A 21,831-nucleotide genomic window follows, 5' to 3' on the forward strand; every position below is an offset into this window, starting at 1 on the left:
GTCCCCTAATGGGCTTACTGGGTATATCCCGGTCAGGGTGCTTGCAGGAGTCTGTCTCTGCCTCCCATACTTTCACTGAATAAATAAAAATAAAAATAAAAAGCTTTTGCACAGCAACATAAACTGACAACAAAACAAATAGGCAGCCAATCAAATGGGAGATGATATTTACAAACAACAGCTCTGATAAGGGCTTAATATCCAAAATATATAAAGAATTCACAAAGCTCATAAAAACATAAGCATATAATCCAATTTAAAAATGGGGAGAGGACCTGAACAAACACTTCTCCCAAAAAGATATACAGAGGGCCAATAGATATATGAAGAGATGCTCATCTTTGCCAGTTTTTGAAAAAATTCAAATTAAAACTATGAGATACTAACTTACACCTGTTAGATTGGCTGTTATCAACAAGTCAGGAAATAACAAGTGTTGGAGAGGCTGTGGAGAAAAAGGAACCTTCATTCACTGCTGGTGGGAATGTAAACTGGTATAGCCATCATGGAGGAAAGGATGGTGGTTTCTCAAAAAATTAAGAATAGAGCTACCATATAACCCAGCAATCCCTCTACTGGGTATATACCCGAAAAACTAAAAAAACATTGATATGCAGAGACGCATGCACCCCTGCTGTGAACCAGCACAGTTAGTAATTCAAGGTCCTGAGGGAGAACAGCAAGGAATTAAGAAAATAGACTCACTGAGAAAAGAGGATGGGATTAGGAGGACTCTGCAATGCTGATGGCAAAATCAAAGAAAGAGAGCACTGGGTCTTGCTTTATTATATAGCGTAGACAATTAAAGCCTTTAAGCCAATATACAAATAGGGAAGTCTCTGATACAAAACCACTCATCTGAGGCATAAATGGGATTTCTCATAAGTGTACCACCGCACATCAGGCAACAGTCAAGGGTGTGGGGAAAAGCTTAGTTTTGAGAAGGGTGTTGAGAAGACCTTAGTCTTAAAAGAGTGTGTAGAAGAGCTTAGTATTTGAAGGCTGGAGAAGAGCTTAGTCTTAAAGCCCTAGCTGTAAGGATTTTGTCAGCTTACAGCCTGTCTCCCATGCACCTCCATGTTCATCACAGTATTATTATTCACAGTGGCCAAGTCATGAAACAGCCAGAAAACCCTTCAATAGAGGATTGGATAAAGCAGAAGTGGTACATATATACAATGGAATACTACTCAGCCATAAGAAATGGTGACATAGTGCCATTTATGACAACATGGATGGACCTTGAGAACGTTACACTGAGTGAAACAAGTAAATCAGAAAAAAAACTAAGAACTATATGGATTTCACACATAGATGGGATATAAAAATGAAGTAATTGCCAAAGGGCGGGATTGGGGGAGGGGAGTAAAGAGGGACAAATATTATAGATGGTAATGGAAAATGATTGGACTTTGGGTGATGGGCACACAACACAATCAACAGTTCAAGTGCTATAGAAATGATTACCTGAAACCTATATAGTCTTATTGATTAATATTACCCCATTAAATTTAATTTCTAAGAGAAAGAAAAAGCAAAGAATGAAACATAATACATACTATGTACTTTGTGTAATTATGATGCATCAGTGTAGTTTTATCACTTGTAATAAATGTACCACTCTAGTGGTAGATGTTGATAATGTGGACTGTTATGCAAGTGTGGGGGCAGGGGACATATGAGAATTCTCTGTTCTTTCCCTTACTTTTGCTGTGAACCTAAATCTTAAAAAACAAAACTCTTAATTTATTGTTGTTTAATGATAAACTATAATCAGAAATGCCTACAGTAGTGGTTAGTTATTGCTGCATAAAAAAATCACACTAAGACTTGGTAGGTTAAAATTATTTGTGCTCACTCATGTATCTGCAGGTTGGCTAGAGGTGGACTGCTCTGGGCTGGGCTCAACCAGGCAGCTCTGCTTCAAGCTACAGGTCCAGCTGGGTTTGGCTCCTCACTGTAGGTCAGACTTAGGCTGGTGCACCTATGTTTTCTTTAGGACTTGATTCCTAGTGAAGGCAGCAGCACAAAACTGTAAGGATGAAGACATGATGCCTCTTAAGGTCTATGCTCAGAGATGGCACTGTCACCTCTGCCCACATTTCATTAGCCAAAGCAAGTCACATGGCTTGGCCCAAAGTCATAGGGCAGGGAAGTTCCCTCTAGCTCTAGTGGGAGAGCACAGATGGGCAAAGGACCTGTGTGGGAGGGGTGCAGAACTGGGGCCAATGAGGTATCTGCCAACCCACAGAAGTGCATCAGAGTTCTTTGGAACATTGTGTGTCATCGTGTTGAGTTTACACAGATGTGCCTTTAACTTATGCAAATTCAATTACCTGCCTTCAGAAAGAATCAAAGAAAAATGGCAATTTAAATAGTGGTCTGAAGTTATATTTTGCATATAGCTTCTTTATCAGATGCCATACATTATGTATTTACATATACACATTACAATACAGGTCAAAACAACTAAGATGGTATTCATGGTGATTTAAGGGATTTTCAAGGGTATTTTGACTATATGTGATTTTCCCCTTACAACCTGAGATTTGCTTCCTTGTAAAGAAAAATTGGAAATAGCCAATAGCCGACAGTAAAGTTTTGGTTAACTAAATGACAGTACATAAAATGCAATTACAGGCTATTTGACCATAATAAACTATATTAGAAAGGATATTTAGTAATATAATAAGTATTCAGGCTATATTTATTTTAAGAAAAAAGGGTTATAAAACAGTATTACAGAAGGACCGCAATTTTATAAAAATAGTTTCCACACCACTTCTCCCCTAAATTTGACCAAGCACTTTAAAACATGTGAGTCTCCCTCAGATGCTTGTTGAGCGTGCCCTCTATCTCTCCACCTGCCACCACTTCCGGAGGCCCGGACCTCACTGTCAGTGGCCCAGGTGGTTGCCACAGCCGCAAGGCTGGCCTCTTTCCCTTCAGACTTACCTCCTCCTAGCTGTCCACCCAAAACAGCCACAGTCGCCTTAAATCTTGTTCCTCTCCTTGTTTCAAACCCTTCCAAGACCACCCACTGCCGTTGCAAGGAAGTCCCCACCCCCAGCACCTGGCCCAAATTTCTCCAGCCTGAGGAATCTGATTCAGTCCCTCAGAACGGTTGAGCTCCTTCACACCCCTCCCCTCCAGCTTCCCTCCACCTGTTGAGCCTCATGGGGGTTCTGCCAGCATGACTGCACTCCGTACAGTTAGGAGGACCACTTACTGTCTCTCTCTGCTCAGTGAAGGGACTGTCTGTCTTGCTGTAGTCCTGTTAGTAAGTAGGTATAATATGTACTATATATTATGTATATCCTTAACAAATGAATTGTTTCAAAGAAATGTTTACTCTTAGGGAAAAAGTTGAAAAAACAAACACCTCTCTTTGGCAGTAGAATTATGATTAATTTTTATTTTATTTTTTATATTTTTTATGATTTGGGGACTGTCCATCATGAGTATTTATTTATAAGCAGAAAAGAAATTATTTAAAGTAAATCATATGCATCATCAAAGAGCCTAGAATCTTCCTCCTCCTGAGCTTAGACTTCCAATCCTGCATGTCAGTGTGTGTCTCTGGTGTGCTGGCCCCTCGGAGGATGGGAGGGACAGGGTCCAAGAACACTTCTGCTGTGTGGGCTGTGAAAAGAAATGGGGCTGCAGGTGGAGGGAAGCAGGTGGAGGGAGACAGGTGGGGTGCAGGAGAAGACTTTATATTTTATAACAAGACATAGTAAGTCCTGTTTGTATGCTGATCGGAATGACCCAGCTGAGAGGGAGAAATTAATAATTCATGAGTGAAGGCATAATTTCAGGAGCCGAGTCCTTACAAGGGATTCTGAGCGATTAGTGGGAACAGAAATTGCTCTCCCATGATAGCAGGAAGGAAGGAGAACATATGAATAAAGCAGTGGGAAGATGAGAGATGAGATGGGGGTGGGTCTCATTTTATTGCTTCTATTTCTTCAACGGGTGTGAGCCAAGGTCAGCAGCTGAGTGGTGGGGGAGAAATGGGCACCGGGATGTTGAGGGCAAGCCGCTTTGGGGTACGGAGGGCTTCACTGCACTGGAAATGTTGGGAGTTATCAGGCGGCCGTCCACTGAGGGTACTCCCATGTCAGGCACACATGTTCCCCTTTAATCTTCACAACAACTCACAAGGTCGGGATTCCTGGGCCACTGTGCAGGAGAGGAGCTGTGTGTTCAAGGTCACACAGCTGGTAAGAGGCAGAGGGCAGATTTGAAGCCAGGTGTGCCAGATGGTAGAGAGGAACGACCCTTCACTGGCGGTGCTCAGGAAGCCTTTGTAGAACCTTGACCCTGACCCCATATTCCACCCAGCTGGGCGCACCTCCTGCCCAACTCAGCTTCCAGGCAAGTCCTGTTTCTTGAGCCCAGCAAATGTGGGGGTTCTAATACATGGGCAGCTGCCAAAGGCTCGATGTCCTACCAGGGGAATTTAGAGGTATTTTCAGAGAGGGCCCTTCACTTTACCTTTGTCTTACTGTGTTGCCTCTCTTTTGCTTTCAACCCATCACAACGCGTTACCAGACTTGAGTTTTCACCGGCCATTCGGCAGCCATTTACTTGTGCCTTCTACAAGGGAGGCGCCTTGCTGGGCCTCACTGCCACAAAAACTATGTCCATGTGGTCCAGGGGGGAAACCACCAGTGAGCACAGTCTTAGTCCACAGTGATGGGCTGGCCCAGGAATGTGGTGGCCAATGGGAGTCCGCTCTGAACCCCCACCGGGCTCAGAGCCAGATTGCGAATCATTTCTTCGGTGCCGCTTCCCAAATCTATATACTATAATCTTAATGAACACTTACAAAACAGCTTTGTGGTGTCTCCTCATTAAATACATTCAAAAACATACAGAAGACAAGAATCTGCATGTTTGCTAAAATACATGTTTAAACAGCATTTTTCTGAATTTTCAGATTGCAGTCCTCAATCTGATAAGCCCAGAGGAGCTCTTCTTTGGTCTTCTGCCCTGTGATGGAGTTGGGAAGAACATAATAGGTGCTGTCACAGAGCACAGTGGGTGCTTGGTACATACAAGCTCTTGGCTTCCAGGGAGAACTTGATTAATACAGGGCGATGCTTGACTATTGCAGGTGTTAGCAGGGCTGATATTGGGGAACAACCTGGGTAAGGGTGGGTTTCAGCCATAACAAACATAACATGATTGCTTCCCCTCCATGCCTATCGCTGGACTCTGCTTTCCGTTCAGGGCACAAGGCCTGGGGGCCTCTTCACTGGCAGACGCCGCCGCGGTCTGGAAAGTCGCTTTCTGTTTCTGGGCACGAGGGGGCGCTGCAGAGCTGCTCACCCCGGCAGGCTGCGACCTCGGTTTCTGCCGGGCTCCACGTGTCCGGACCTTGAGAGGCAGCATCCCCGCCCTAGGAAAACTCCAGGGCAGGTGCCACTGGGACCCAGACCATCCGCTTCATTGTGCCCAGTCTGGGCCACTGCGAAACTTCCTTTTCGTTCCCTCTTTCTAATTCCAGTAATAAACCATGTACTCCAGTCCCCAGACAGAGTGCATTTTAAAGGGCTTGTTCAGGGGATGGGCACCTTAAGAAGTAGGGAACTTCCACTTATTAAGCACGGACTGTGAACTGGTACTGTGAGGTAGTCTTTCTATACGTTAAGTCCTCAAAACAATCCCATGAAATTCTATAGCATCTATTGTACTGAGAAGACAATTAAGCTTAGAGAAGTTAGGTTATTTGCCCAGGGCCTCACAGCAAACAGGGCTGACCCAGAAGACTGTGTTCTTCCCCTACACCTGCCATCTGCTTCCTGTGCCCACATCACAGGGTAAAGAATTTGGGCAGGATGTGGCTACTGCAAGTTTGATCGAGGGACTTCTGAAGTGCTTGGGGGATACTTGAGGGGTCTATAGTGCAGAAGCACCAATGTAGTCAGGGGACCTGAGTTCAGGTTTCTCCTCAAGTACTGGCTGGCTTGAGACCTTGGCCACCAGCACTTGATTTCTAGTTTGAACAAGGCAGGTGGGACTAGGTCACTCCAAAGCCCCCCATCCTCTTCAACAGTGTGTACATGGTGGACTCCCTCATGAGAGGCTTCCTCTGGGGCTGGCCAGTGAGGTAGAAGGGAGCTCAGGGAGGGCCTTCATGCGAACAGCCTCAGGATGTCCATTTGTGAGGTGCGGGTTGGGCATCAGAGGACCAAGGTCTCTGAAAAGTGCTCCCATTTCAGGCCTGCCTGAAAGGGTGGCCAGTTGGTCTGACAAGGCAGGGGAGCAGGGCAGCAGGGCAGCAAATGTCCTTACCAGTGGGTGCTCACCCATGATCTCAGTGATTATGTCCCATGAGTATGTTGGATTTAATTCCATTCCAACAAACCCTGCTAGAACACGTTACATGCCAGGACCTGTAACAGGTGCTGGGCGGGAAGAGAAGCTCAAGGACCTCCTACTTCAGTTGGGGAGACAGCCCCATCAGCAGATGGTTACATGATCTATTACAGGCCCAGGGACACAGAGGAGGGCAGTGAACCCACTGCGGGTATAAGAGTTCTGGGCAGCTTCCCATGAGTGTCCCACCTGAACCGGGAGGATGAGTAAAGTCTGCTAGAGAGAAAGGGCAGAGGAAGACACTCTAGGAAGATAGAGCTGGATGGGTAGGGTCTGCGGCCTGGACATTTAGGGGATAAAACCAGTGAGGAGACTGACACAGCAGTCCAGCTAAGAGGAGATGAGGCTAGAACAGGGCAAGGAGCATGGGACAGTCTCTCGATGCCCAGAAAGTAGGGTGGACTCCAGGCCGATTCCTGGCAGAGATGTCCAGGAGTGTAGTTGCACTATTTACAAAAAATAGAAGATTCTGGTAGAGGGCAGGGTGGGGTAAAAAAAGAAGCTTGAGTGTGACTTGTGGGCCCCGAGAAGAGCCTGTTTGATTGGCATGGTCAGGAGAGACCTGCTGAGGAGGCCCTCCCAAGGCACCTGAAGTGGAGTGTTCTCAAAGACAATTAAAGTGATTCTGTGATGCTGACTGTGGCCCCTGCTGTCATTGATAAAAGAGGCTGCAATTAATTAAAAATAAGCCTCCTTCTCTGCAAGTTACATTTGCAAGTGCCCCCCTGCAGCACCTGATGGCTCTTTATCTCCTAGATGAATCAGTTTTCCTCTCTCAGAGTCTCTCAGCTGATGACTGAATCTCCACTGGGCAAGCAGGCCAAGGGTCACTGCTTACACCATTTTTCCCAGAGATACTTCTCTGCCCCATCTGTACGGGATCCCTCTTGGATGTGGGCTAGACAACAATTGGAGCCAAAGGCAAAACTACCCTCCAGAGCCTGCAGGCCTATGGGCCTACCTGTGACTAGAAACCACATGGGTACACATGCTTGACAAAGGTGTATCAAGCAGCTTCTCTGTGCCAGGTATCATGCCGGGTACTGGAGATGAGAAGATGAAAGTCACAATCCAGAACCCCAAGGAGTTCAGTCTAGAAGAGGAGACAGAGACATCAACAGACGATTGAAAGAATGTGAGACACATACAAGGGAGTGGTGATATAAGTGCCCTTGAGAAGATCTGAGGAGGTGAGGGGTAGGCATTCTCTGTTCTTCCATCATTACTCCCTGGTACAATTGTAAGAATTTCCCTGAGGGTATCAGCCTCCAAGACTCAGATTCTCCACCCCAGGGTGCTGTCCTTTCCAGCCCTCCATAGACTCAGCCTTAAAGAGGCTTTGCAAGTAAAGTAGAGAAATGGAAGAACATATAACCAAGGCTTGAGTTGGGGTCTAGAAAAAAATGTAGAGAAAACAGAATGTCTGGCCTGATGGATCATTAAAGTTCAGGACTTCAGTTGGCATCCTTTGTCCTTTGTTTTAGAGAGAGTAATGGCAATGCAATTGGCCCTAGGACACAGCTGTTGATTGCTAAACTGGGTTAGAATCCAGGTCTTCTGTCCCCTAATTCAAAGCTCCTTCCACTCAGCAAGCTTTGTCACTAATCATGGGACACACACACATACACACACACACACACACACACACACATTTCCTCAAATTAGTGATTCACTCTATCTTTAACAAAGACAATACTTTGATGTTTAGTGATTACAATTCAATGAAAATTACTCAGAACGAGCTCCTGTCATGGCTGTATCTTGGGGCAAGATGGAGGGGGCTTGTTAGGGGGTTACATCTCAGCCACCTTATAGAGGGTTTCTCTCCAGGAACAATATGAAGTGACAAAAAGACTTCACAAGATAGAGAAACAACAGAGTGAAGAGAGTGGTACAGAGGGGCAGCCAGAGAGACATCGGCTCGTCCTTTGTTGGCTGAATAGGTCACTGGTGTTTCTCACATGTGGCCTTGGGCCAGCTACTCAATTATTGTCTTCATATGTAATACTATTTAAAATTTATTATAAAGTACAAGTGATGCATGCCAATAATTAAATAGTTCAAATAGTGTTTGAAAACATAAATAATATCAGCCTTCCTTTCTACATGAAACACCTCCCAAATGTACTTTAAACTCAACAGTCAAAAGCCGACTCATGATATTCACCCAAAGACCTGCTCTCACTTGATGAAACAACCATTCATATAGTGTTTTAAGACAGACATGTATCTTTCCGAAAAAAATTAGTATAATCCATATATAATATATAAGCTTTTTATCACCATATGACATAATGCTAAACACACTGTTCCTTACTGAGCTGGGTCCACTTATACCTCATCCTTCTTAATGATATTGCACAGTGCAGATGCAGCATAACTCATATACCCAGACACCAGGTGATGGGTAGTAGAGAGTCTGCAGTCTTTGCTCTTTCAAACAGTGCTGCGGTGAGCAGCCATCCCAGGACATGTTAGGAACCCCTGCAAGGCACTTATGAAGCTTATTCCTAGTGGTGGACTTGCTGGGTCAAATGGGATGTGTATTTTAAGTGCCAACAAAATCATAAATTAGCTTCTGAAAAGGTTGTATCAGTTGACTTCTACCGAAGCTAAGAGAATGCCTCTTTCCCCACACCCCAGGGAGCACTGAATAGAAACAAGCATTTTTATATTGGCCAATCTGAGATGTGATTATTGAAGTCTCATTGCAATTAGAGAAATGGCCTAATTATGAGTTAGGTTGAGAATACTTTCTTATTTGCTTTCCTTTAAGAACTTCCTGTTCATATCTGTTCATTTGGGGTCTTTCAATGATTCTATCAATGCAATTTAAGGAAATTAGTCTTTTGTCTGTCTTATGCATTGCAAATACCTTTACAGTTTGTCCTGAAGATAATTTTCCCTCTGTACTAAAGGCTTTTAATTTTTTGTGTTTAGTCAGGTTTACCAATCTTTCCTTTTTGGCTCCAGGGTTAAGCTATTATTTAAATACTTTATAGCTAGTTGCAGTTTTTACCCGACTAGAGCATAAGATGCTTTAACAGCATCACCTGCAGATTCTAACATGATTCTAAGCCTTGTGTTTGACAGGCACAGCTTAGGTATTTATTGGATGGATGGATGGATAGATAGATAGATAGATAGATAGATAATAAATAGATAATAGATAGATAGATAATAGATAATAGATAAATAATAGCTAGATAATAGATAGATGATTGATAGATAGATAGATAGATAATAGATAGATAGATAATAGATAGATGGATAGATAGATAGATAGATAGATAGATAGATAGATAGATAGATAGATAGATATGACAGTGCTAACCATTACCTCCTTTCAACAAAATATTATTAAAATTCAAAATGCACTATGGGTTTTTTGAAACATTTTATCCCCTTCACTTTCTCAACATTTTTTAGAGCCTTACCCCACTTTTCTCCCTGACTCCCTATCAGACTTCTTCCCCAGCTCCTCTCTGCTCACCCCTTAGAGACTGACATTCACCCTCTTCTCTCTTTGATGTCCACATGTTCCCTAACATTGATGACACCAGGGTGTGCCTAGGGATGGGTAAACCCCAACTCCATCTGCTCCCTCCCAAAGCCACCTCTAAAGTAGATGAAGAAAAAAAAGGAAGAAAGAAAAAAGTAGGTGAAGTATATGTTTTCAGTAAAGCTTTCAGTAAAGATGTCTTAGAAAAGTCTGCTATGTCTATTGAAATAGGCAAGAACAGCATGTTAGACATGCACATAGCAGGTGATCAACCCTGCTACCTGGGCCACTTGCCCAACCTGGGACACTTTTACAGTCCTAGATGCACCACAAGTGCCTTCAGCTGCACAGTCTCAAAATAGGACCCATGCTTTCCTGTCATATTCCTTCTTTCACTTGAAGATGTTGTCATTCATTCAATTGTTAAGAAAAGAAACAGGGCTCACTCCAGACCCCCTACTTCTTGCAAGTCATTCTACGACCAAATTACCCTCAGTTCCTTCCCTCTTCCCAGCACCACTCTCTTAATCCAGATCTTTGCCCTCTCTCACCTGAACCAGCCTCCAGTTTATCACCCGCTTCAGCTCTTACCCTTTAATGTCTGTGCCCGTTGCCACCCAAAGGGTCTTCTAACATTTGAATCTGACTTCCTCACTCCCAGGGGCAAACTCCAACCCCAAACCAGGCGGAGAGTGGGTGTCTGGCCAATGTTTGTGAGACAGGAGTGCTCATGTCCCAAGCTGTCCCTCCCAGGCCCAGGGTCAGGTTCTGCACACAGTGGTTCCTGCATATCTTTGTAAATAAAAGAATGATTGTCTGAACATCCTTGACCTGCCCTCGCTTTTCTTCAGACCCCACCTGCATCTGTACTCTGCTGGCTGCTCTGAGCAGCAGGGCCATCCAGCCAGAGCCCCAGGGTGGGACACCTACCTCTTCAAGTTCGAGCAAACCAACTCTTCCCTGCCCTGGGCACCTGTGAGCAGACGTCACTGAGAAGACTGGGGACAGAGCTCTTGGAAAGTGATGAGTATTTATAGTTGAGTCACTGAAGGTTTCATTTCTATCTTTTCCTTAGTTGATTTTTTTTAATTGAAAAGTTATTTCCACAGATGGCAATAAATAAATAAATAAAATCAGTACAACAGGGTGTATTATGAAGAGCAAGTCTCCCCCTGACTCAGACCCTGTTCTCCCAGTGTCTGTGAGCAGTTGCTACGTACAGTCCCACACATGTTCCATGCAGAAAGAGGCATACGTGCCTCTCTGCCCACACAGTTGTCAGTGTACTCGTCATGCTGTTCTGCAGTCACTTTCTCCCTCGAGGGAGGTATCTAAGAGATGAGTCCTAGTGATTACATACAGCTCTCTGTGTCCAGGTCCTCAGCAGCCTGGAATTTGGCTAATCAACATTCTGTAACCAATTTAAGCAATCAGCTATTAATGAACAGGTAAGCTTTTTAAAGTTCTTTGCTGTTACAAATAATGCTGCCATGAGCATCTTTGCCTGGAAGCAGCACTCAAATATTAACTTCATGAGGCTGTGTGGCAGACAGAACAACAAACCCCAAAGATGTTCACATCCTAATCTCCAGGACCTGTGAATGTGGCAAAAGGTACTTTGCAGATGTGATTAAATTCAAGACCTTAAGATAGAAATATCAGCCTGAATTATCCAGGTGGGCCCTAAGTGTAATAATGGAGTCTTCATAAGAACAAAGCAGGATGGCCAGTGTCAGAGAAATAATGAGGTGGCCACAAGCCAAGGGACACAGGAGCTTCTAGAAGCTGGAAAGGTTAAGAAGACTCCTTCTCCCCTAGAGCTTCCAGGAGGAACTCAGCCCTGCTGACACCTTAAATGGGAGACTTCCAACCTCCAGAACTGTGAAATACTAAATCTGTGTTTTCTAGTCACTCAGTTTTTGGCAATTAGTTGCAGCAGCCACAGGAAACTACCCTCCTTGCATGGAGTGCCAAGAATAGCGCTGGGCGCACAGCAGGAGTTTAATCCAGATCTGTTGAAAGAACAGAGGCTACATGTGAGATGACAACTGTCAAATAGCTCCTCGCAGCGCATTGCCATCTCATAGCGGATAGGCATTTAAAATGCTGGTAAAGCTGTGAAACTGTCATCCAAAGACATTACACCAGCCTGGATTCCCAATAATGCACACGGCTGTGCCTTCCTCCCCATCATTCCCTTCTCCGACTCTATATTGTCCTCACTGTTTTGTGGATATAATTGTGAAAACTGGCATTTCATTGTTTTGATGGGCATTTTTAAATAATGAGTGAGTCTGAACTTCTTTTTATGTATTTATTGACCATTTGTACTTCTCTTTCTGTAAACTGCCTATGTGTTCAGTCCCTAAATTTTTCAATTGAGTTATTGTTCTTTTGCACTGATTTCTAAGAGCTCTTCATGTTGCATGGATATGAATATGTAAATATACTCCCTGGTTTATCCTTTTACTTTGTTCCATGTATTTTTGCCACAGAGAAATTTTAATTTGACAGAGGCGTGAATGAGGTGCTCACCCCAGCTTGGCAGGAGGGAGAGAGGGGATCATGAAGTTGTACCTGACAGGAGCGAAGGCTCAGAGATAAGAAAGAACAAGGAAGATTAATATGACTGGAGCAGTTAGGGGAGAGAAGGATTGATGAGGGTGCATTGTCAGGGTGGGCACAGGAGGGAGGTGCAACAGTGCAGACAGCCACAAGCCAGAAGGGGACTTGGATCATCCATTCCTAGGCAGGTTTACAGGCAAGAAAATGATCTCTGTTTTGTTTTGTTTTAATTCTTTGTAATGTGCCAGGTACTAGGTTAGATATTTGAAATACTTTGTCCTGTTGTATCTCCACAGCCCTGGTGGTCATACTCTCATGACCATTTCAAAACTGGAGAAGTGAGGGTTTAAGAAAGGCTTGATCATTGTTCAAGTTCACACAGCCACTTCCCTGAACTCTGAGTCCACGGTCTCCATCGCTGAACTTGTGACAGTCCTCTGAGGCATAAGTATCTTTTTACAGGAGAGAAAATCAAGTCTCAGAGAGGCTAATTAACTTGCTCTAAGTCACACAGCTTATCATGAAGGAATTCGAATCTGGACCCAGGCCTGCTGACTTCAAAGCCCTACCCGTTCTCATTTCCTCTCCTGATCTATTTCCCGAGGATGAAAACCCCTAGAAATTCTGGTTAAATGGGTCTGGCATGGACCTGGGAATGTCACCAGGTAACCCTAACATGCAGCCAGGTTGGGCACTCATGACCTGGCCCAAAAAGGAGGGCCCAGGGAGAGACACCGGCCCACTAAGCTGCCTCCCTGGGGGACCTGGGTCATTGCCATCAGACCAGACCACGCCCCTCTGCCCCACTGCAGCCCAGCCAGGCCCATGGCGATTAGAGTGAACTTCAGACAGGACAGAGAAATGCTTATACAAGTCAGTTCTTTATGAGCCTTAGCCGTATAATTTTCTCCTTCAGCACTTTCTTCAGAAATACCCATTTTCTTTGGGCCTCAAAAAGCAGACACCTGCCCAGGCCCACTGTTTCTGGGAGCCAATTTTGGAATGTTTGCCTTAAAATTCCCTGAGTCCTTCTTGGTTTCCAGCAACCAGCAGGGACTGGGAGTTCTGTCTAGGCAGATTACCCCAGGCTAGTCCAGAAACAGGTCCCAGGTTCCAGAAGCACCCTCCTTAAATCTCCTTAGGTACTCTCCGCTACCTGAGCCACTTCTGGGCTAGCAGAGTCTCTGTGAGAACAAACCTGAGTCTAGACCAAGACTAGCACGGCCTCTGGCCCTGTGCCTCCCTTCCAGGTCCTCTCAGACCCTCTACCCCGCAAATGGGATTTGTAAGACAACTGAAGGAGCTCCAGAACTCATAACTAGTGGATCATCCCAGGGGTCCACAGCCAGGTCTTGGTTCCGGAAGGGTGTTCCAGGGAATGGATTGCAACTTCTAGCTGGCATGCTATTTCTTCCACTGAATGGCATGACTCTGGGTCCATAGAATGGTGCTAACATGCTAATTTGAGGTAGCTCCTGTTCATGCCATGGAAAAAGTGAATTTGGGGTTCTGAGCTATCCACAGTCCTCCAGAGATCCTTGGGCTGGAGCCACCACATGGTTTGTGTGCTGGTTCTCAATGAGTTTGTTTCAACCACAGGGCTGTCTCACGTCCACAGCACCCAAGGGTTGTGGAAGTGGTGGTGGACCAACTTTACTTTGTGAGCCTACCATCACTGGCACCCAGGATGATGCCCACATCTCCTCCTAGGTCCCAAGTCAGGCGGCTTCTGGGGTGATCCTGCCTCTCTTCTCCTGGGCTTTGGAGAAATGTTAATATACTTTTGCAAATGATGCAGGCTCCTATGGCTAATGAGCATGGTGACACTATGCTTCCCTGGCCCATCTTAAGATGTGGCAGAGAGAAGAAGGACACTCCTTATGTGAATGCACCAAGCTCGTCACACCCCATCGCCTGCCCTCCATGCTGGTGATGGTGTGTGGAAGAAAGCACTGGGCCACAGTGAGAGCAGTCACGTTCTGGGGATGCAGCAATGACAACTTAACAAGTTCAAGAGAAGATGTGGGCGAAAAATGTGTTGTTTTATGTGTGTGCTATAAAATCCCAAGCGGCTGGCAAATTTTTTTTTTTAATTTTTAAAATTTTATTTAGAAAATTAACTTTAACATAGTGACATTGATCAATTAGAGTACATATAGGTTTCAGATAAACATTTCTATAGCATTTTAACTGTTGATTATGTTGTATGCCCATCACCCAAAGTCAAATAATTTTCCGTCATCTTATATTTGTTCCTCTTTACACCCTTCCCCCACCCCTACCTCATCCCTTTCCCCAACACCCCCTTCTCCCTGGTAACCACTTCACTTGTATCTAAATCCATGAGTCTCAGTTTTATATCCCACCCATGTGTGAAATCATACAGTTCTTAGCTTTTTCTGATTTACTTATTTCACTCAGTATAATGTTCTCAAGATCCATCCATGTTGTCATAAATGTCACTATGTCATCGTTTCTTTTTTTTTAATAATTTTATTTTTTAATGGGGTGACATCAATAAATCAGGATACATATATTCAAAGATAACATGTCCAGGTTATCTTGTCGTTCAATTATGTTGCATACCCATCACCCAAAGTCAGATTGTTCTCTGTCACCTTCTAGCTAGTTTTCTTTGTGCCCCTCCCCCTCCCCCTTACCCTCCCCCTCTCTCCCCCTCCCCCCATAACCACCACACTCTTATCAATGTCTCTTAGTCTCACTTTTATGTCCCACCTACGTATGGAATAATGCAGTTCCTGTTTTTTTCTGATTTACTTATTTCACTTTGTATAATGTTATCAAGACCCCACCATTTTGCTGTAAATGATCCGATGTCATCATTTCTTATGGCTGAGTAGTATTCCATAGTGTATATGTGTCACATCTTCTTTATCTAGTCATCTATTGACGGGCTTTTTGGTTGTTTCCATGTCCTGGCCACTGTGAACAATGCTGCAATGAACATGGGGCTGCTGTGTCTTTATGTATCAATGTTTCTGAGTTTTGGGAGTATATACCCAGTAAAGGGATTGCTGGGTCATAAGGTAGTTCTATTTTCAGTTTTTTGAGGAACCACCATACTTTCTTGCTAGCAAATTTAACATGACCAGAATAGGAATTATTGTTCCCATTTCCCCACAATCTCCAAGCAAGTCTTGTGCATGCGACCATCAGTAGCAAAGCACGATCACAGTGTGAAGTCAGTGCGGTCAGCACTGATGTGCGGCACAATTGATGCAGCTTCCGGAGTAATGAGATAAATCAGCGTTAAATAAAGAACCTTAAGGATCTGCAGAGGCAAAGAGATTTGTGTGGCTTCTGTACATACCAGTTACGAAGAGCTGTGGCAGTGGGAGTTTAAATGCTGTTACCACCTTTTCTTTGCAGTGGGAAATACGTGTTTTTCACAATAAAGATTACAAAAGACGATTCCTCTAGTTCCAGTCAAGATATTGACATGGTTAAATGTGATACTCAAAACCTCCTACAACTGCATCAAAATTATAGCTGACCTCCAGAAAAATCATTCAGAATGCCTGAAACCTAGTAGGAGCAGAGACACGAAATGAGTTTGCCCCACACTCACATGTGAGAGTTAAAAATCGAGAGGGATATCTCTGCTGTGGAGGTCCCCCCTAAAAAGGTAGGAATACGAGCCCTACACCAGGCTTTCCAGCCCAGGGTTCCAGTACTGGGAAGGAAAGTTCCCATAACTTCTATCTGAGAAAAACAGTGGAGATTGTGGCTGTGTAAGGAGAGCTGCTGGGAGGCCCAGATGTTCATCTTAAACAGCCTGTGCACAGATTAACTCAGACTCACTGTCTTTGAGCTCCAGGCCTGGGGCAGCAGCTTGAAAGGCAACAGGTATACATAAAAGGAGGAACTTAATTGTCTAGTATCAAGACATTGGCTTGGAGGGGTAGCTTTCTCCCAGACAGAAGTACTGGCAGAGGCCATTGTTCCATTGCTGAGCCCTCTCCCCACAGAGTTGGCAGGGCACTACATCTGAGTTTCCATTACCCTAGCTAATGCTGGTCACTCCATCCTAGTGATTCCCTGAGACCTAGACCCACTCAACTTTTGGGTCTACCCAAGCCATTTCCAGCGGCTTTACCATACAAATGGCCTCTCTTGGCTCATCTTTTGAACATTCCTAAAATCTCTCAAACATACAGTATATGGCCTCTGTATACACCATACTTCTTTTTAAGTGGCTCCAGGCTCACAACTAACAGCAACCAGCCTCAATTCATAGCTTGGTCTCTCCCAGGCAACATCAAGCCCAGAATAAGTAGCAGCCATCTACAGATCACTCTGTAGCTCATGTCTGATGACCCCAGGAATGGCACAGGCATATATATAAGGTCTACCAGAGAGTTCTGTCTGTTTCTATCACAACAAGTTTCGACATGTAAGCACATGTTTATTTGGCGCATGTGTGCCTATTTTTATCACTTAATGTATACATACTGACATAGCAAATTAACTAAAACAAAGTTGATTCACATTAGTCTTATGTATGAAGCAATAGTGTACCCATGGCTACTGATAAAGTTCATTTATGCCACTGTATTTTTATGAATTTCAACAAGGAAGATGCTACAGAAGCATATCTGTCACATCCACCATATTCCCTGGATTTAGCACCCTCTGACTATCACTTGTTTTGTCCTTACAAAATTTTTTGAAGGGCAAAAAATTCAAAAATGAAGAAGATATCAAACAAGCACTGGTTCCATTTTTCACATCAAAAGATAAAACATTTTTCAAAAATGGGATATACAAATTGCCCTCAAGCTGGCAAAAAATCATTAATAATAATGGCAATTATATTATTTAATAAAGTTTATTGACGGTAAGAAAAATTTGTATTTTGTTTTATTCCAAAAATGGACAGAACTTTCCGGTAGACCATATATATATATATAATGAATAACTACACTTGGACAACCTGGACAAAATGGATAAATTCCTAGAAACATATAATCTTCCAAAACTGAAGCAGGGTCAATCAGAAAATTTGAATAAACTAATTACAACTAATGAAATTGAAGCAGTAAAAAAAACAAAAAAAAACAAAAACAAAAAAAGTCCTAGACTGGATGCCTCACACGTAAATTTTACTAAGCATTCAAAAAAAAAAAAAAAAAAAAGAATTAACACCTAGGCTTTTCAACTATTTCAAAAGTTCAAAATAAGCGACCACTCCCAAGCTCATTTTACAAGACAGTGCTATCCCAATACCAAAACCAGATAAGGACACTACAAAGAAAGAAAATTTTAAGCCAGTATACCTAATAAACACAAATGCTAAAAAACTTCCACAAAATATTAGCAAACCAGATCCAGCAATACATGAAAAAGATCATACACCATGAACAAGTGGTTTTATTCTGGGGATGTATAGTTGGTACACTATCAGAAAGTCAATAAACATAATACACTACATAAACAAATGAAGGATAAAGATCAAATAATCATATTAATAGATGAAAAAAAGCATTTGGTAAAATCCAGCACCCATTTATAACATTAATTCTTTTTTTTTTTTGCATTTTTCCAAAGCTGGAAACGGGGAGGCAGTCAGACAGACTCCTGCATGCGCCCGACCGGGATTCACTTGGCACGCCCACCAGGGGGCGATGCTCTGCCCCTCTGGGGCATCGCTCTGTTGCATCCAGAGCCATTCTAGCGCCTGAGGCAGAGGCCACAGAGCCATCCTCAGCGCCCAGACCATCTTTGCTCCAATGGAGCCTTGGCTGCGGGAGGGGAAGAGAGAGACAGAGAGGAAGGAAAGGGGGAGGGGTGGAGAAGCAGATGGGCACTTCTTCTCCTGTGCCCTGGTCGGAAGTCAAACCCAGGACTCCTGCACGCCAGGCCAATGCTCTACCACTGAGCCAACCGGCCAGGGCCTATGACATTAATTCTTAGCAAAGTGGAAATAGAGGAAACATAACTCAATGTAATAAAGGCTATATATGACAAACCCACAGCCAACATTATACTCAGTGGGCAAAAAATTAAAGATTGGGAACAAGACAAAGATATCCACTTATAACACTCTTATTTAACGTAGTACTGGAAGTTCTAACCATAGCAATCAGACAAGAAGAAATAAAAAATCTATCCAAATTGGAAAGGAAATAGTAAAACAGTCACTATTTTCAGATGACATGATACTGTATATCAGGGGTCCCCAAACTTTTTACACAGGGGGCCAGTTCACTGTCCCTCAGACCATTGGAGGGCCGGACTATAAAAAAACTATGAACAAATCCCTATGCACACTGCACAGATCTTATTTTAAAGTAAAAAAACAAAATGGGAACAAATACAATATTTAAAATAAAGAACAAGTAAATTTAAATCAACCAACTGACCAGTATTTCTTTTTTTTTTTTTTTTTTAATAAATTTTTATTAATGGTAATGGGATGACATTAATAAATCAGGGTACATATATTCAAGGAAAACATGTCTAGGTTATTTTGTCATCAAATTATGTTGCAAACCCCTCGCCCAAAGTCAGATTGTCCTCCGTCACCCTCTATCTAGTTCTCTGTGCCCCTCCCCCTCCCCCTAACTCTCCCTCCCTCCCTCCCATGTCCTCCCTCCCCCCCCACCCTTGGTAACCACCACACTCTTGTCCATGTCTCTTAGTCTCATTTTTATGTTCCACCAATGTATGGAATCATGTAGTTCTTGTTTTTTTCTGCTTTGCTTATTTCACTCCTTATAATGTTATCAAGATCCCACCATTTTGCTGTAAATGATCTGATGTCATCATTTCTTATGGCTGAGTAGTATTCCATAGTGTATATGTGCCACATCTTCTTTATCCAGTCTTCTATTGAAGGGCTTTTTGGTTGTTTCCATGTCTTGGCCACTGTGAACAGTGCTGCAATGAACATGGGGCTACATGTGTCTTCACGTATCAATGTTTCTGAGGTTTTGGGGTATATACCCAGTAGAGGGATTGCTGGGTCATAAGGTAGTTCTATTTGCAGTTTTTTGAGGAACCACCATACTTTCCTCCATAATGGTTGTACTACTTTACAGTCCCACCAAGAGTGAATGAGGGTTCCTTTTTCTCCACAGCCTCTCCAACATTTGCTATTACCCGTCTTGTTGATAATAGCTAATCTAACAGGGGTGAGGTGGTATCTCATTGTAGTTTTGATTTGCATTTCTCTAATAACTAATGAAGCTGAGCATCTTTTCATATATCTGTTGGCCATTTGTATCTCTTCCTGGGAGAAGTGTCTGTTCATAACTGACCAGTATTTCAATGGGAACTATGCTCCTCTCACTGACCACCAATGAAAGAGGTGCCCCTTCCGGAAGTGCGGCGGGGGCCGGATAAATGGCCTCAGGGGGCCGCATGTGGCCCGCGGGCCGTAGTTTGGGGACCCCTGCTGTATATAAAGAACCCTAAATATTCCACTAAAAATCCACTAGACCTGATAAATAAGTAAAGTAATATAGCAGAATACAAAATAAACATCCAGAAATCAGTTGCATTTTTATATACCAATACTAATCTATCAGAAAGGGAAGCTAAGAAACCAATTTCATTCACAATTGCTTCACAAAGAAAAAAATACCAAAGAATAAATTTATTTTATTTATTGATTTTTTTGAAAGAGACAGAGAGAGGAAGGGAGACAGATGAGAAGCATTAACTTGTAGTCGTGTTATTTTAGTTGTTCATTCATTGCTTCTCCTGTGTGCCTTGACTAGGGGGCTCAAGTCATGTTAGTGACCCCTTGCTTGAGCCAGAGACCTAGGGCTCAAGCCAGCAACCTTGGGCTTTAAGCCAGTGACCTTTGGCTCAAGCCAGTGACCTTAGAATCATGTTGATGATTCTGTGCTCAAGCTGGCAAGCTTGCATTCAAGCCAGCAACATCAGGTTTGGAACCTGAGATCTCAGCATCCCATGTTGATGTTCTACTCACTGGTCAGGCCCTAGAAATAAATTTAACCAGTAATGTAAAACACGTGTACTTGAAAAAGTATAAGATTCTAAAGAAAAAAGTGAAGAAGATACAAATAAGTGGAAGCATATACCATGTTCATGAATAAGAGGAATTAACATAATTAAAATGTCCACACTACCCAAAGCAATCCATAGATTCAATGCAATTCCTATCAAGATACCAATGGCATATTTCACAGAACTAGAACAAATATTACAAAAAAATTATATGGAACCACAAAAGACCACAAATAGCCACAGTAATCTTGAGAAGGAAGAACAAAGCTGGATGGATCATGCTACTTGATATTAAGCTATACTACAATGCCACAGTAATCAAATGTGTCTCATTTCCTTTGTGCTTGAACTGTCAAGTTAATCCTCTGCTCTTTCTGAGACTTGTTAAGCAGGTAGATTTCTGGAACCCTCCGCAGGGTATCTGGGTTTCTAGGGCTAAAGCAGGCCATGAACATGCATTTTAGCAAGCATCCCTGATTCCAACACTGGCAGTCACTGGACCACACATTAAAAAAACCACATTAGTCCATCCCAAATCCCAGTGGTCTATATGGACACCTCTTCCCCTTTTTTTGCTATATTAGGGACACCCAGCACTATGCCTGGTGGTCATATCTTTATTAAACACATGTATTGATGTTGGTGGCTTTTGTCAGCCTAGCTCTCCTCTCTTCTGACAATACCTCTTCACACACATATGTGCACATACACACACACATGTGCATGCATGCACACATATGCATTCCGACCCTTGAAAAACTTCTCCTCCTCACTCCAGTTACACCACTGGCTTGCCAGTATGGTGCCATCACTAGGGTCCAGAGGATGGGCACATAATCCAGCTTGGACAAAGCAGAACCAAGGCAGAGAAAGCCAGAGAAGTGATGTGGCAGTGAGAAAGTATGCAAGAAGTTAGAAAGCCAGAGGCCAGGGAGAGAACAGGGCTTTCTGAGGAACACACACCTGTCAGTCCAGGCTCTGTGATTCAAGACACCAGGGCTTACACAGCTTTTCTGCCTTCCTATGAACCACTGCCCCGCACCACAAGTACCTTTTCTCTTAATCCTCTTCCTTTGGGTTTCTGTCACTTGAACTTGGAAGAATTCCCGCCTCACTGATGCTTAGCATCCCCATTGGTAAAATGGGGATATAGATACAGACTGAGCTTTCTTTTGTGAGAATAGCCACTAGATGTATAATAGATGCTCAACAGCTATGAACTGTCTTTATATTATTTTAATATCATAGGACTTTTTCCTTGGGATCTAGTTAGATGCCTGGCACTTGCTTAGCTCTGTGCACCCTGTATTAAACTGGCAGTTCGGATGAGGGCACAGACTTTGTCCCACACTCAGCAGATGCTCATGTGTGAAGGACTGAGTGAA

The sequence above is a fragment of the Saccopteryx bilineata genome, chromosome 5, assembly GCF_036850765.1.
Source record: "Saccopteryx bilineata isolate mSacBil1 chromosome 5, mSacBil1_pri_phased_curated, whole genome shotgun sequence".
NCBI lineage: Eukaryota > Metazoa > Chordata > Mammalia > Chiroptera > Emballonuridae > Saccopteryx > Saccopteryx bilineata.